This window comes from Culex pipiens, chromosome 2 (genome assembly GCF_016801865.2).
Source record: "Culex pipiens pallens isolate TS chromosome 2, TS_CPP_V2, whole genome shotgun sequence".
Lineage (NCBI taxonomy): Eukaryota > Metazoa > Arthropoda > Insecta > Diptera > Culicidae > Culex > Culex pipiens.
Genome location: NC_068938.1, coordinates 22,682,335 through 22,695,717, shown reverse-complemented (window position 1 = coordinate 22,695,717; position 13,383 = coordinate 22,682,335). Strand labels below are relative to the sequence as shown.

At 34.4% G+C, this 13,383-nt stretch overlaps 1 protein-coding gene across 3 annotated transcripts in view; it reads right to left on the bottom strand.

Moving 5' to 3' along the window:
- The window catches only part of LOC120422382 (adenylate cyclase type 3), a 128,058-nt gene extending 117,460 nt beyond the window's left edge, over window positions 1-10,598 (bottom strand). Inside the window, exon 1 of one of the 3 annotated variants that reach the window (XM_039585792.2) lies at window positions 10,307-10,598. The gene's annotated coding sequence lies outside the window, so the exon portion shown is untranslated. The remainder of the gene's footprint in view (window positions 1-10,306) is intronic. The other 2 variants (XM_039585791.2, XM_052708671.1) reach the window with 2 other exon arrangements.
- Window positions 10,599-13,383: the final 2,785 nt, after the last annotated feature.

Here is a 13,383-nt window from a genome sequence, read left to right as displayed (position 1 = left end):
CGACTTCCGATTGTGTTTGTAGGAATTTGGAAGGAGGGGGAGATTTGGGTGAGGTGAACTTACCCGGAAGTGCTTCAAAGTTTGGTCGAGTCGAAGGTAATGGCCTTGATTGGGAATTGGCCACTTGCGTAGGTCAGTGTCGCTTTGGGAGTTGGATTTATTTTTATCAGGAAAGAAAGATAAACTTTGGGATATGATAATGATACTTTTGGCTTGTTGAACTCAAGAATACATGCCATTACGTTATAAATTGTTTAGAGAATATTAAATTATCCTTATAAGTTATGTTAGAAGAGTTCCTTGAAAGAATGGAATGATTTTAGTTTACGTTATTCCAAGTTTGGGTTGTTTTAGTTTATTTTTTATACAACCTTATCAAACACGAAAGGAGCAAGACTATGAATCACTTTGGGAAGTTAGGAATTCCAGAAAAACTGGAATTAAGCATATTGGGATTAGAGGGAAAAAGGGGGATATTCCATATGATCAATAGAATAAAAATATAGATAAAAAAATAAAGCAACAAGAAAACAATGAATAAAATCATTCACCAAAACATTAAATCTTCTACAAACAGCTTAAATCTTGATTTTTTTTTAATTTTTAATTCCCTGCAGCCAATTGGATACTTTTACACAACAAAATCTACGCTACAATTTTTATAATCATTGAACGACCAATAACAGAGAAGTTAAAAAGTGGAAATCGCTCTTGAACTCCATTTCCTAAATTGATCAAAAAAGTTCAATAAAACTTTTCAGAATAAGCCAAATTTTTTCGAAGTTTCAAATTTTTGCATTTAAACAAAAAAAAATCAAAATCAGGCTTTATCATGCACACTAGGGTGGTCCAAATCCGGGTGTCTAGAGGTAAGTTGTTCTAAATTTGAATGTTGAAGGTTCTTCATCTTGGAAATAGTAATAATTGGATAACTATGGCGCCCTCCACAGGTAAAAAACTGAAACAGTTGTTTTTCTCCATAAATGTTGACAATTTTTCCCATATAAATTTCAAGCAATTAGAATGAGAATGTGGTCAGAATGAGCTCAATTTGGAATTTAGCCTAATGACAAATCCTTTCAATCCTTGATTTCACTGCCATAATGCACACGGGATATGTATTCACACGCAGAAAAATAAGGCATATTTGAATCAACAAAACGTTTTGTTGATTTGAAAAATCAAGAATTTTGTTGAATCAACGCTAAACGTCAATGCAACTTTTTCAAAACAACAAAAGATTTTTGTAGAATTGAGAAAATCAAGGTTTGTTTCAACGCAAAATCGGCGTTGATTATATTCAACATTTTTTTTTTTTGTTGAATCAAACCTCGTACAGGCTGACTCTACAAAATATTTTTCTGCGTGCAGAGACTTCACCTCAAATTTCAGCTAATTTAGTCCATCCAATCTAAAGATATTGCGGGACCCTAAAATCAATTCCTCAAATTTCGAAAAAATACTCAAAAAACATTGACAGTTAGCTTCACGCATGCCAAAAATTCATGCTTAAACCGTCTGTTACTCACTTTAATTATTAAATATTTTCATGAAACTTTAAGAAGTGATTGGAAATCATCTTTTTAGTGAATTAAGTATATTTTCTGTAATATGAAGTAATAAGAATTTCTACATCTACATATCGATGCCTCTGTGGTGTCTTATGCTTACTGGAAAGGAAGACCAGCTAGCTTAGTACAAGAGAGCTTAGAGGCATCGATATGTTACCCATAAATTAAATTGTTGTTATTAAAGGGCCATCCATAAAAGACGAATACACTTTCAGACTCTCTAAAAAAGTGGAAGAATACTTTTTCTTAGAAAATCAGAAGAGTGTTGCAAATATTTCTCTAAGCTTTTAAGTTTTTTTATTATGCAAAAAGATATTTCAACTATAAATCAAAACATTACACAAATTTCTTCGATTAACTCCCCACAGTTCATTCGTGTTCGTGCGGATTCATGTGAATTCGTGCAAGAATATGAATTTCGGTCTTATCGTGATCACAATCTGCGTGCTATTTCTGGACCCCCACCCGTATCAATAAAACCGAAGGATTTATTTTTAGTTCCCATTTATCCAGCCACAGCAGCAGCAGCCTGGCAGCGGAAGTATAAGGAAAATAACTGCTCACCCGAAACCACTACCTTCCTCCTTTTCATCATCCACAGGGATCACCCCCCGAAAGCTCGTAAAGCTGGGCAAAATCATGTATTGACTGTTTCTCTCGTCGGTGGGTTTTTTTGGGAAATATTTTAGCATGAGCTCCCACGCAATCTGGAGGATCGTTAAGCGTGTGGATGTTTTTGGAAATTAAAACGTTACATTTTCATTAATTTGAGACGTGGGTGTGCGTTTTGGGGCGACTTCGTTGAAATTTCTTACCATGAAGTCTACATTTTAAATAGCTTGCGCCTACCAATTTCAATCTAAATTAGGTTTCTCGTTTGCTCAACAGTAGCCAAATCAAATCAACGTCGAAATTCAAGCATCAGTCTCCGAATTCCATTAAATAACAACCCCCTTTGGAGAAGGCTCATGTTGTACGGAATCATGAACACAAATCACACTTCCGAGAACGATTAAATCTGCCAGCACTATACTCAACAACCTACCACATGAAAGCCCATTTCAATTTGTGCGAGGCAAGGTGCCATCGCTGCCTTGGGTTGACCGGAATTGGTCCGCACGAGAAAGCCCATTTCACCTTTCAAGGTCTCCAGCTGGTCGAGGGAAAGGTTAAGGGCTTCTCCTTTATTACTTCCAATTATTCTTCTAGAGTGAGCTTAAAGGGAAGGCGAGTTGAATCTTGATGAGGAAAAGTTTAGTTTTCTTCAAGTTTTCCTGAAGGAAAAAAATATTGGCAGAGCTTAACATGATGTCCTATTATCAAAATTAAAGTCAAGCCCACTCAACAAACTTTTTGCTGACAACCAATTTGTTACAGTTAGGAAAGTTTTAATCGCCACCCTGCTGTCCTAGAAACAAATCAATTTTGAAGAATCCTCCTGCTGAAAAACTCGAATGAAACTTTGACAACACATCCCACACTCCCTGTGAGTACACTAAACGTGCCTATTCGGGTGGAACTTTTCTCAAACTCCGAGCCTCGAGAAGATGTAACTTTCCGCACGACTGAATTATCGGGCTTGGAAAGTTCTAAAAATATCATCCCATCATATCTTTGACGGACACGTGCTGGTCGATCACAATCCTTCCCTTTTCTCTTCGGGTATCGATTACTTCGAGTGGTTATTAAATATTGACTGTTTGGAAACGGTGGCCGGGTTGGCGTGATGGACCCGTTTGAGTTAAATGCTTGTTCGTGGTCAACTAATTAGGTTAATTGAATTGTTATTGTGGAAAGTTGATGAACGGGGTTTTGTCGGGATATTAAACGAGAAATATATCAATTTTGATTAATTTGTGGAATGGGAAATCTTGAATCAGGAAAATTTGGTGCTTTAAATCTCAGCCTCTTGAAGTTTTTGACTTATAAGTCTAACTATTTTAATTTTGAACTATGACTCTTTGACTCTTTGACTCTTTGACTCTTTGACTCTTTGACTCTTTGACTCTTTGACTCTTTGACTCTTTGACTCTTTGACTCTTTGACTCTTTGACTCTTTGACTCTTTGACTCTTTGACTCTTTGACTCTTTGACTCTTTGACTCTTTGACTCTTTGACTCTTTGACTCTTTGACTCTTTGACTCTTTGACTCTTTGACTCTTTGACTCTTTGACTCTTTGACTCTTTGACTCTTTGACTCTTTGACTTTTTGACTGTTAGACTCTTTTGCTTTTTGAAATCTTGTTTACTCTTGTTTCCTAGGCCTTTAAGCTGCTTGGAATTGACCTGAAGTCTAGGGCCTTTAATCTATGATCTTTTTTCAATTAAAAAGAAAATAATTGAATAATTATGATTTCCCAAATTAAACAGTAATGCTTTTTCACAACTAAATGAGCCCAACCGTCCGTCGGTAATAAAACAGAACTGAAGCAGCTGTTTGCCCAACAAAAAACAACATCTTTCCCGCCTCTTGGGTCAAAGTTCGAATGACTGTTTAATTATCATGATTTTTTTCTCTCTTCTCGCATTGCCAGCACAACACCCCTCCTCAAATAATTTTCTTATTCAGAAAGAAACAAAACGAAATGTAAAAAAAAAACTCTTTTTCCCCCAGCCCAACTTTCAAAACCCGATCAGATAAGCAGAGCCCGACTCCCCCCATTCCCATCGTCAGCTTGTACTGAAAATTTCCTAGCGAAAGTTGATGTTGTTTGGACTGCGTTTAATTCGATGAAATATGGTTGAAACTTTCCAAGCTGGTCCCTTTCGTGCTAAATGCAGCCTCACCGAGTGGGTGAGCTCTCCCACTAATGAAATTGAAGTTTTCGCAGGGTTGGTAAAAGCTCCTGCCCTTCTATTTGATGTCATTTTAAACTTTCACTCGGAATTTACGGTGCCATTTTCCGGCGAATTTAATACTCTCAAAGTCAGGGGTCCCGGTGTGGTGCGGTTTGTGGAAACATGACTATTTAGCTTTGTAGAGTCGAGCTCTCCCACTCCATGGAATCAACGCCAGGGTGGGAGCTTGAATGGGATATAAATGCTTCCGAGCTGGTACGGTAGAAAAGTTTGGGTTTTGCTTTCCTTTAAAATTGAGTTAGTCCAGCACAAAAGAGCCTTAAATGGGTTTTGAGTGATATGATGTTTTCAGACTAAAAGATATAGCAGAACGGCATGTGCTTCCATCGTGCTCCTAATGATAACATATCAGAGCTTTTTAAGGTGGTTATAGCTTCTAAAAAGCGATACCAATATCGAGCAATAAATAGTCTGATAAGAAGTGAGCAAGCAAGTTTCTATCAAAAAATTCAAAACAATTAGTTTTTAAAGTTTTTAATATATTTTTGCCAGCCTAATGAATTGTCAATCTTTTTTTTTTTTGTACCTTGAGTAATTTTCAAAAGGTCGAAAAAAAAATTTTTACCTTAAAAAAAACTTAAAATATGAACCAAAACAAGCCACGGCGTGTTTTCTGGGCAACCTTAAGGAGAAAAAATAGTCATTACTACTTTCAAAAGTGTCTTATAGGAAATTTTCTCAGCTTTCCAATGCTTCTAAGAGCGAAATGTTTCATCGGGAAATTTCTGAGATACCTCTATTTTAAGTTTTTTCTTTTACAATCCTTGATCATTTATTGGAAACTTTTAAATAACAGTCCAGGAAACTTGTCAAATGATATGTTTCATGTGTATTTTAATGACCAAAATGTGCAAAATAAGACAAGAAACAACTTTGTAGAAGGTTGCAAACCGCTAAACATTTTGAAAATTAAGTTTTAACCGAATTTTTGAAAATGTGGGATTTATTCAAATAATAAAATAATAAAACCGTATTGAAATATTATTTTTACAAGAACAAATAGATTATTACATAACTGTTGTGAACAAATAACACCGGTCTGCTCTGATTCAGCTTGGAATGATCTGATACAACCGAAATTTCTACAGGTTTGAGATTGATAGGGTATTACAAGATTTTTATGAATAAATATCATATTTCCTTAATCAAACACTTACTAGTTGCATGGATACAAAACATGTTTTAAAATCGAAATTATACTGCAAATTACTGTTGCTAGCTTTAGGAAAAATACTTTTCATTGGTATAAAATGATTGTTTCAGTTTTTTTTTTTTTGTATCAAATGATTAAGGAATTAGCAATATTTTAGAAGTTTATAAGACTCTCATCTTCAATCTCATCTTAAAAAAAATATATGTCTTGATTTTTGTTCAAATATTTGTAAAAATACTATTTAATTTTTGCTTAAAAAAATAAATGTTTGTGACGGTGTTTTCAGAAATCTGAATTGGAAGACTCGAGTTTTATTGCTACTTTTAAATGCATTTTCTACAGAAAACATTTGATAAAATTTTATCTTTATTTTATCTTTATTTTATACTCATGAAAATATGACTTTTGAAGCTTGCTACAGTAATATGTAGTACATTTTCGATATCAAATCATATTTGTATTTATGTTCCTGGTTAATGTTTGCTTAAGTAAATATCAAATTTATTCATTAAAATTCAATAATATCATTAACAATCACAAACCTGCCAAAGTTCCGGTTGAACAAGCTAAATCAGAGTAGACACGTGATATTTGTACACAAAAAATATTTAATTATCAAATAATTCTTGTAAAAAATACATTTTTACACTGTTTTATGATTATAATTTCTGAATAAATCCCATATATTCAAAAACTTAGACAAAACATAATTTTCAAAATGTTTAGCGGTTTGCAACCTTCTACAAAGTTGTTTCTTGTCTTAGTCATCAAAATGTGCAAACATTTTGATGAGTAAATGACGCATGAAACATATCATTTGATTAGTTTTCTGAACTGTTAGTATAATGTTTCCAATAAATAATAAAGGAATTTAAAACCAAAAAACTTAAAATAGAGATATCTCAGAAATTTCCCGATGAAACATTTCGCTTTTAAAAGCATTGGAAAGCGGAGAAAATTTCCTAAAAGACACATTTGAAAGTGGTGATGACTATTTTTTCTTCATATAGTTCTTCTAGAAAACACGCCGTGAAGCATCTTCTGAGCCTCAGAGAAATAAAATGAAAAAATGCCACCAAGTTATGATTTTTATCGAAAAAGAATTTTTGTAATTTTTTTTTTAACATATGTTTTTAATATCAAACTCGAAGTCAATTAATTCAAAAATGTTTTAAAATGTATTGCGTAAATGAATTGAATGCATAATTTTGGGAGCCTATTGTGTTACAAACAATTATTTTAATATTATTTTTTTGTATTTTGGGTATCAAACGATTTGTCATTAGTCTCCAAAAATGTAAGATTGACGAAAACAAAAATTTTAACAAAAAAAACTTTTTGCGATACTAAGGATCGAACATTTTTAAAATTTCAATACACTTCAAAATCAACCAAAACATGCTGAAAACGATTCTAAACGCAAGAGAACGCATTTTTAATTGATTTCAGCTGTTTGCAATTCAATTTCCATTGAAATGTTGATGTTTTTTTAAATATTTTGTTTGCCTTTGTTTTTTCGAAAAAAACATGGAAGGGTACAGCCAAGTACTAAAAAATCGCAATTTACCGAATTTTATTTCGAAAATGTTCAAATTTTCATAATCTGCTTTATGGGTATCGAACGATGCAATATTTTGTTTGCTTTTTCACTTTAAGGCTGGTACAATTTTTATTTAAAGTTTTTGTCCCCCCCCCCTTCAAAGTTGGCCCAAAAAATCAGGGGCAAAAAAATATTTTTTCAAAAAACTTCTATATTTTTCTTAAAATTTAAGTGCAATTAGTTAAAATCTATTTAAAATGAATTCCCCTGCGTTAAGAATCATTTTTAGCATGTTTGGGTTGATTTAAAAATCTTTTGAATTTTTGAAAATGTTCGATGTATACTATCGCTGAAGTTTTTTTTTCGCTAAAATTTTTGTTTTCGTCAAATTTTACATTTTTTGAAAACTTTTATTGCAAAACAACTGAACTAGTGTAAAATACATTTTAAAACACCTTTTCCATGCAAATGTTGAAACTATGGCATGTTATTTTTTACCCCCCCTCGACTCCGGCCAGAGCCGAGTGACAAAAACTTTTAAAAATATTTGCATCGGCCTAATTAGAGTTTATTTTGTAAAAAAGCTCAATTTTTCACAAAATACCGTTTTTTTTTTAAATTTCATAATCGGCAAACGATGTTTATTTTTGATAGATTCTTCCACCGAAATTGTGGAGAATGATGCAGAATGACGTGATTCGTAGCTGCATGTTTTAAGTATTTCATTAAAAAAAACTAAAACAGTGAAAATACGTGCAAAATTTTTAAACGTCTGATAGCCAGACAACATATGCTTAAAAAGAACTTGTCAGACATTTTGCGTAGATGATCACTCAATATGTTGTGCCAGTGATCAGCGTACCTTGATAACGCTAATTTTTAAAGCTTTCTAAGACCCAAAAGGTTTTTTTTAAAAAAAGGTTTTTGGTAAAAAATTTAGTAGCAAATATATGTCAAAGTTGTTATCTTTGCACCGAGGTTTCTGTTACTCTCATTTTAGTATTTCGAACACAACAGCAACTTTTGACGTACTTTTGTATTCACCCCCTAAGGTACTGTATACAAAAGGATGACTATTTTCGAAGTTAGATTTTTGCTGGATTGGATCCGTAAATTTAAAAATTTTGATAAAAAGAAGAAAACAACTTCCTTGTTTGTTGTGCACCCTTAAAATGCATTTTACTCTAGTTAAGTTGTTTTGAAATTATTAGTTTTCAAAAAATTGTAAGATTTGACAAAAACTCAATTTTGGACGAAAAAAAAATACAGCTTTTCAAAAATTCAAAATATTTTATAACTAACCTAAACATGCTTTAAGATTATTCTTAATGCAGGAGAATGCATTTTAAATTGATTTCAGTTGATTGCATTTAAATTTTTATAGAAATTTTTAAGTTTTTTGAAAATTATTTTTTACCTCCCGATTTTTCGGTCCGACTTTGAAGGGGGGATGACAAAAACTTTGAATAAAATTTGTACCAGCCTTATCGAAAAAATACAGCATATGTAAATATTTGACTATTTTACAAAATAAACTCTATTAAATGCGAAAAACCATACAGAATCGATATGCAATTTTTTTTTTAGCATTTTCGATAAAATACGATATTTTTTGTTTTTTTTTTGTACTTACTTACTTTGAAACTTACTACGTTATCGAAAAAATACAATTTAACATCATATTGATAGATTGAGTAAATTTTAACAGGATTTTAAAAATGATTTATCGTCCATCATCGTCGATAGATTTATCGAAATAACAAATTATCGTTATCGTCCCAACGATAACAATAGAACTATCGTTAACGTTACCAAACCTCGATAATTTTATAGCTAACAACCTTGATTTCCATCAATAAATCTTAAATTCAAAACAAATCGTATCCCCAGAACATAAAACTAAGTCTGCAATCGATGCAATAAACATTGCTCCAAAAGTACCCAAAATATACACTCCGATACACACTTCAATCAATTTTACTCCGAGAGGTTTACTTCGCATGGTTCGTTAGCATTGAAATTGTAGAAACAACCCACGGTGTGCTTTAATTATTTTTTTTTTATATTTTAAATTGAGTTTTTTTTTCTAGTCAAATTGTAGCTGAGTGATATTGATAGAAAAAAATATTTTTATCTGTTTTTTTTTAGATTTTTATCACCTCACGAACAAAGCTTGTAAGTATTTCTAAATACTACGATAGCTAAACAGCACCCATATCAGTTGCTCAACTTACCGAGTACGATGGCGATGAGTTCGATCCCACCGCGGCTGTGCCGCCTCGAGGATCCAAAGCCAAACGAACCGTGCAATATAGATTGGATGTGTCCCCGATTTCTAACCCATTGATTCCAACACCACCACCACCACCATCGTCATCATCATCAGCTGTGTATTTTCATCCTGCCCAAAAATGTACTCTCCGATGCTGATGCTGCTTGCTGCAACTCGGCTATTACTATTGTTGCTTCCCCAACTGAGAGGGAAATTTCCAAAAGGGAAATATTGATTTTGTTTCACTGCACACACGAGCCTCGTCGAGTGGTTTTTCCTTTCAATGGCACCCACACACCTTTAGGGGACGAGAGCACACATACAAGCACCTTCACACATCGTCGTCGTCACTCTGTATGTTTTCATTGTGTCGCACGCGCTCGGTTCTTCTTTTGTTTTTCCGACCAAGTCTCACTCAAACGGAAAAGAAGAAACAAACAAAAAAGAAAATCCCGAAGAAACTTCCTCTAGTTAATGCCAAGATTTTCCCTTTGAAGCACCCTCACAACCCGCAGCCCTGTCACGTTCCACTCATCTAGAAGCTTTTCGCGCTCTATTTCTGTCTCACTCTCACCCGGATCTGGAGCCCTCGGCAAAGTTCTCGGTTTGTCGGTGGCCGGAATGCTTCTGATTACGTAACCCAGTTTACCAATCACCGGAAGTGGGCAACCCCCAACGCCAACCTGTCTCCCCTTGGTACACTTTCGAGTGTGATTGCATTGGGAAACCCCCTGGAAGTATGCAACTGCACTGCACGAGCCACAAGAATTAGCCTTCAACCAGGCGCTCCGGAAGCAGACCTCTCAACGTCTTCTGCCTCTCTTTCACTCTCTCAACTGTAGCTGCGTCCACAATTCATCTTCAAATCCCCCTCCCAACTACCCAACCACCCCCAAAACAAATACACTCACTCACTGGTAAACTGCCCTCGACGGCTAGACTTGGAACCAGCCCGTAGATCTTCTTCTGTTGATGCTGCTGCCTACTTCCTGGCGCGACTTTGTTGTAAGAGTGTGCAAAGAACCCCCGGGGGTCAACCTGGCACGGTACACACACACACACCGACACAGACACTGCTTGGTATTGGTGGCAGGACAACGAACCGAACCTGGGGAACCTGCTCTGCGCGGGGGCTATGGCCAGTTGCACCACCAGGAGCGACCAGTTGATTGCGACCGACGATCCCGAACTCTACTCATAGACTGACACGGTCGTGGTCGACGCGATTCGTCAAGGGTGCCAACTTCGTCTCGGCCAAGTATCCTTGAAACTCACACAAACCAATCCCCAACTTTCTCTGAGAGGAAAACTCTCACCCTCTCCCTCTCTCACGCACACAGCCGAGGGCGCGCCGAAAACATCCGGAGAAAATCCGGAAAAGCACATGGCCCAAAAGTTTCCCGCCACTTTTTTCCCGTAGCCCAAAACGAAGGCTGGAAAGCACAACAAACAAACGGGGGAGCGGAACGCACGCGTACAAACAAATCAAAAAGTTTTCCTCTCACGGCGAGAGGAGGGAAACACGGTTTGTGTTGTGGAAATTGTTTGCGCAACAGTGTGTGAGAGTACGTGCGAGGGTGTGGAGGATTACTAACAAACGTACGTGTTTGCTCGTTTTGGGGATCCAATGTGAATTGGGAGGTACATGAGTCCCCTGAATTTAATTCCCTTTTTTTTAATAAAATTAGTGATTAAATTGAATGAAAAAAATAAATTGTAAACTATTCACAAAACATAGCAAAACACATATCTATAAATTTTAAATGAAATGCAGAATTTTTAATCCATAAAAAATGAATTTGATTTTGTTGTAATAGAAATAATGGTTTTTCTAAGCATGATTTTTTGAAGCATATTAAATTTTGAGAAGCAATAATAGTTCATATTGAAAAAGAAAAATGATTCTAAAAATTTGAAATGCTTGAAAAAATTAAGCTTAGAGACGCATCGCTCAAGTAATTGTTATTAGATTAAAACTTAAGTAAACCGCTACTAACTGTTCAGATTACATTCAACGAATTCACCGGAATAACAATTGTTAGTGTGTTTAACAGAAAATAATGTTTCTAAAATCATTAATCAATTAATAAATCGTTTTTTTTTTTGCTATTGATAGCTTGCAACTGAACAATTCTCTACGAAATCGGTCTTTTTTCTCAAATTTTAATTTTTGTATTTTTTTAATCCGACTGAAACTTTTTTGGTGCCTACGGTTTGCCCAAAGAAGCCATTTTGTAATTTTCCATACAAATTTGGCAGCTGTCCATACAAAAACGATGTATGAAAATTCAAAATTCTGTATCTTTTGAAGGAATTTTCTGATCGATTTGGTGTCTTCGGTAAAGTTGTAGGTATGGATATGGACTACACTGAAAAAAATGATACACGGTAAAAAAAATTGGTGATTTTTTATTTAACTTTTTGTCACTGAAACTTAATTTGCAAAAAAACACTATTTTTTTTTCATTTTTTGATATGTTTTAGAGGACATCAAATGCCAACTTTTCAGAAATTTCCAGATTGTGCAAAGAAACTTTGACCGAGTTATGAAAAAAAAATCGAAATATTGGTCGCAAAAATTTGTCAACTTCATTTTTCGATGTAAAATCAAATTTGCAATCAAAAAGTACTGTAGTGAAATTTTGATAAAGTGCACCGTTTTCAAGTTAAGGCCATTTTTAGGTTACCTTTTTTCAAAATAGCCGCAGCTTTTAATTTTTTTTAAGAAGTGCACATGTGTGCCCAGTTTTGAATAAAATATTTTTGAAAAGCTGAGAAAATTCTCTATTCTTTGCTTTTTTGAACTTTGTTGATACGACCCTTAGTTGCTGTTATATTGCCATGCAAATGTTTAAAAACATGAAATTCGATGTTTTTCAAGTCTCACCCACCATTTTCTAACGTCGATATCGCAGCAACTAATGGTCCGATTTACAATGTTAAAATATGAAACATTCGTGAAATTTTCCGATCTTTTCGAAAAAAATATCTTCAAATTTTTGAATGGAGACTCACATTTCAATAGGGCCAAATATTCAATATTACGCTCATCTAAAATGTTAGTCTTGGTTTAAAAATTTTGGAGATATTTTTTTCGTAAAGATCGGACAAATTTACGAATGTTTCACATTTTATTAGCTGCAAATTTTGTGCAGCTCACAATGCCTCATCTTTTGACCTTCACAGATCCCCAAAATTCGATTTCAATCCTGAGATATTCAATGAAAACCAAAAGAGCTCCGAAAATTTTTGTCACTTTTCATATGAAAGAAGTTTCAATCTTGTCGTGCTATCTTGTCACTCCCTGAAAATTGATGTAAGTACGACAACTGGCCAAAGAGATTTCAGGTCAGAATGCGTTTGACGCACGTACAAGTTAGACTTCCGTAAATATTTTTAATTATAACTTGGGACTCCAGCAACCAACTTCAACCAAACTTCGGGACAATGCACAGAATGGTCAGCCAAACAAAACGTGTTTGTAATTGTTTACTTTGCATGCTTTCGTTTTTGTTTATTCAAGGTCAAACATTAAATCGCGTTTTTCTCGGAACGTCGAAATGGCGGGTGCGACAAGATAGCACGACGACGTTGAATTGTAAACAAGTAGCCAATGTTTTATGCTTAAAACGCTTATCCATTTTTTTATTCGTCACTTTTTGCTTTGCGTGAACATAAATTAAATGTTAAAAAATGAAAATGTTATCCTTGAAATTTCCTACAAGCTACATTCATTAGTTTTGGTTGCACAAATTTTTAGGCTCATTTTGAAGAGTGATTTTTGAATTTTCATCACCTTAAAATTTTTTTTCAGGGGACATTTTTCTTTAATTTGAAGCCCCAGACGATCAAATTTAAATCATTTTTGTATGTTTGATACGTGCATTTTTCAAAAATAGGTGCTCGAAAAAATCTCTTTTTTCATTCAAGTTCAGCGCACGAGTTGTAAACCATTTTTAGTATTTTTTCGTTTTATGGGAACATTGTT